Raw genomic sequence first — 4,574 nt, 5'->3', positions numbered from 1 at the left:
ACATTAATATACACAATGGTTGAAATAATCAATTTGTATTTATTAAAAAAATTATTAAACATATATTATTATGAAGTGCACTTCAACATTTCGATTACATAAAATCCACATACATGACAAACAACAAATAACATAAAACATAAATGGCTGGCTGGGTGTTTTTTAAGAGGCAATTTGGCAGGCTTTATGGCATGATAATAATTCTTTGTAATCCAGGGTATAGTTACCAGTCCAGGTCACAATCAGTGTTCTCCAGCAATGATTTTGTGCATGGGGATGCCTCCTGAAGCAGATGTAATTCTGTAGGTGGCACGTCACTGATCCTCCTTTGCCAGTATATGAACTGGATAGCAGCTGTCCACTGTAAATGTGACTCGGCTGGGAAAATTGCAGGTATATTGTGCAGCAATGGAGCTCAAAAACGCGTTTCTCCGCCTTGCGTAGCTGTCGGCGGCTTCCTCAGTTTGAGCTATCAAAAGCACAGAGAGCATATTTATAGTGTGCATATTCGCGCGTCTCGCGCCCCCGCACTTCCGGGTTTGTATGCCAAGCCTCGCTTTCATTTTACTGGTATATATAGACGACGGCGGCCATTTTAACTCCGTCTGATTCAAGCCTCGTTTTAGTAAACTGGGCTGTCATAGCCGCTTGTATGCTTGTGTCTCAAGCCTCGTTTTGGTTTTACCATCCATGTATATGGATCACAGCAGCCATATTTATTTCCTGTGTTCCACGCCTCGTTTTTATATATATGATAGACTGTCTCATTTTAGATAAACCGGGCTATCGTAGACACTTATGTGTTTGTGTCTCAAGCCTCGTTTTGATTTTCCAAAGTGTGTATGTGGATCACAGCGGCCATATTTACTTCCTGTATTCCATGCCTCATTCGGGTATAATAGACTGTCCCAGCCATCTCTTAACAATATACTCCGAGCCACTTTTATTAAATAAAGCCATATTTTAGAATATATCTCAAGCCTCATTATCTTTGAAAGCAAACCATGGCAGATAATATTTTCAGTCATAGCCATATGATGATTTGCATTTCATTTGTAGCCACGCCTCTTTTTCTTATAAATCATATATTTAGCTGATTAAGCAACACCTCGCCATTGGACATAAACAAAGACAAACTACAGACATGACAATACTACATATAAAAAAAGGGTATTTTTCTATTTGAATTAATATAATATAATATGGAAAGGAAAAAAATATATATATATAGAAAAAAATAAAATAAATAAAATAAAAATAATATATTATAAACCATAAAATCATGATACAACGTTTAGCTAATTCATACCAGGATAAAAATTCATATATCATATATCTTTCTTTAAAGTTTGGCACAAAGCAATTATATAGTGGGGGAAGTTACTGGCTTATACTCAGGCCCCATATTGTATACTAGGGGTAATTCCAGAGAGTACAAGAAATTTAATTAATTTGTTTAATTTATTAAGGGAGATAATAAAACCACTTATGTCGCCCCTGTTATGGGTCGCAATTTTTCTTTCTATCACATTCTTTATATAAAAATGTACATACATATACAATAAATATACCCTAAATGAGTATCGCAGGTTACAAGTGAATATTAAATGAGATAAACTATCATGGGTGGGAGAAATATGGGGCCAATACAACTTCCCACTCATCCCATCCCAGACAGTCTACCACGAAAAAACTATATAGATTAGGCATGGAACAGAAAAATAATTATTGTTAAATTACATATACTATCATCCTAAAAATCATATACAATTCAATTCAATACTGTCGTTCAGACCAAGGGGGCTGAGAGTTCTTAGACAGAATATCCAGTATGCTTCACGCCTGCACAACTGGACATATCTGTCTCCACCCCTCTGTGTACTTTTGATATGTTCAATTGCAAACATTTTTATCCCTTTTGTATCACCCCGTTGGCAACCAGCCATATGTCTGTAAAAGGCTGCATTTTGGTAAATGTCCCCCTAAGGACCTTAAGAGTCCCCCTTACCCATTATATACTTCTAAGGAATTTTCCCTTTTTTTTCATACCACTTGGCAGTTAACAACATAAGCTGAATTTGAAATAGAGGGTCCGTATATGCCTCTCTGCACATATCTTTATATTACTTTTTTGTATCAATCAGTGAGGATTGCCTCCTGGAGCACCCCTGATTCTGTACTGAATTTATCGCCTTTTAAATTGTATTAAGGTATGTACACTTCCTTTGTATTTTTCTTTCTCAACTGGGAGATGGGTGCTATAAATGGGTGGCACATTATCATAGATGTTTCATTATCTGTTCGAACAGCTGGACCTACCTGATATCTAGCCCTTAAACCAACTGGGCTCCCCCCAGATCCTTTAGGAAGACAGTTATCATCATTTTTATCCACTATAGGTATGTATCCCTAATTATAGGGGAATACCACACTATGGCCCTTATTCTGATTGACGCGGACTTTGCCGCGTACTTACGGATCGCGTCTTTATGGCGTCTGCGCATGCGTGGAGAACGCTATGCGCATGTGCCACGCCTTGACTCGGTACCAGTTCGGGCAAATCCCGTCCAAAACTGTTCACCGCTATCAGTCGGGAAATAGGGGCGTATTATGGGCGTCATGCGGAATGACACATGGGCGTAGTTTCAAAGTGGGCAAAACGGGGCGGAAACATGGGCGGACACGGGGGAGTACACTTATGTTGGGGGGCGTACATTCGGAAACCACTCCGAATGCACGCGATCAAAAAGGGCAGAAATGTGCGGTGTCCACAAGTGTACTATTGCTTTGCGGACACCACTCGTTCATGAGGTAGGCGAACGTACGCCTAATGACTACAACCATTAACACCTGAACCCAATAGAATCGACTCCTTTACTCATTACTCACTAATAGGACGCTTGTCAGTGCTTTAATTGAAACCATTGCACTTAAATTGCTGTAAGGGTTAATGTGTGCAATGCATGTGTTAGGCATGCTTGTAAGGATATATTGGAATCTAATTGATTCCAATTCCAAATAAGCATTTTTTTATGAGGATAGGTAATTGAATAAGTGGGTCATGTGATGTATAGCAGAAGATACTTCATAGTGGGTTGTTTGGCGTAAATACTCCGCTTACGTGCGGTAGCACCGCTTGGCTCCCGTTCGGATGCGGTATTCCCGAGCATACTCTGTAATACTCTGTAATACCGTGCCGAATCGGAGTGTTTCTCCCGCACACGCATGCTTTGTATGTCGTCCGTAAACACGCCCTGTTCTTAAAGAGTGAGTCCGTCCGAATGCGGAGGACACGTGGGCGTTTCTACGGACGATGGCCGCACGCGGGAAAACACCGTGGCGTGCGGACCGCACCGTAAGAATGCGGGAATATCCGCACCGATCAGAATAAGGGCCTATATGTCCTCAATCATATTAATGATCATGTCATCTGTAGGTATAGCCACCTCTAAAGGCTCCTTTTTTGGAAAATTGTTGTTCAAAGGGAGAAAGGAATCTTTTATAGCAACATTGTAAGTAATAAAAATATCAAACTCAGTATAAAAAATGTTCTTGCATATTTAAGGTTATGTACTCAATACTGTTAAATTAACAAATTCATAGGTTTGGAAAAAAATCTTTCCCCACCAACCAGTCCTCCTACATAGACATTGGAAATAGGTAAATTCCTGAAATTTTCCAATTTTTTTTTCCTATACATTGTTCTTATTAGGTCATTCATTTGTACAAGGACATATTAACAATCCTGTTATGAATTGTCTCTACCTGTGAAAATTATACAAAATCTTGTCGTGAGATCAGTTATGTAATTTCTTTTGTTGTAATTGCACGCTACGTGAAATGACTTACTAGCAATCTTTTGCCATTTTTCTGCTTCTGTTCACCTGTTCACTCCTTCCGCTTTTTTATATAGACCTCTTTAATATTTTTCTGTATATCATGACTATAAGTATTAAGATGTATGCTGCCTAAGACATGGTATACTAGCCTGTTATGATGAAAACTGTCCATATTTAAATTTTTAACATTGACTGTTTGAATAAATTACTTTTGTATAACTTTACAGTTAACCCCTGATGAAGTCCCGCTAAAGGGGTGAAACGCGTTGGGTTACTTTCTTCTGCTGTTTCCATGTACCAGAGATGTATCAATGACATGTACAAAGATCTGGAATAACTATTACCACTGTGTGGAAAGAAAAGACTTTTTAATAAATATTTAAAGATTGAATGGACTTTTTTCCTATGTGCTAGATTTATATTGACTAAGGCTTGGTTGATCTAATTGGAGTGATCAACATTAGGGGCGCCAACCCACTATTGCTCTGCATATTTCCCCCCCTATCCCCCATCCAACAGGGAATTCAGTGAGTAGGGCAGCCCCGTATAAATTGACCATAAATTCTGTGGCGCGACACAAGGGTCTGTTCAATATATATATATATATATATATATATATATATATATATAGTAAAACTGGAAAATGGATGACTGGTATGCTATGTGAATGGTAAAATTATTATAATCAGTATGATTATTATTATTAATGTTAATAGTATATGGATCACTGGGATA

The 4,574-nt window shown here is 38.3% G+C and overlaps 1 long non-coding RNA gene across 1 annotated transcript; it reads left to right on the top strand.

Annotated features, from left to right (window-relative positions):
- The first annotated feature begins 2,066 nt into the window (after positions 1-2,066).
- Positions 2,067-3,660, top strand: LOC146021407 (uncharacterized). Its single transcript, XR_014450896.1, has 4 exons — positions 2,067-2,210; positions 2,310-2,399; positions 3,437-3,512; positions 3,604-3,660. It is a non-coding gene; the product is annotated as an uncharacterized LOC146021407 (long non-coding RNA).
- The last annotated feature ends 914 nt before the right edge of the window (positions 3,661-4,574 follow it).

Source organism: Crinia signifera, chromosome 7 (assembly GCF_055691185.1).
Source record: "Crinia signifera chromosome 7, ASM5569118v1, whole genome shotgun sequence".
NCBI lineage: Eukaryota > Metazoa > Chordata > Amphibia > Anura > Myobatrachidae > Crinia > Crinia signifera.
This window is presented reverse-complemented; position numbering and strand designations above follow the sequence as displayed.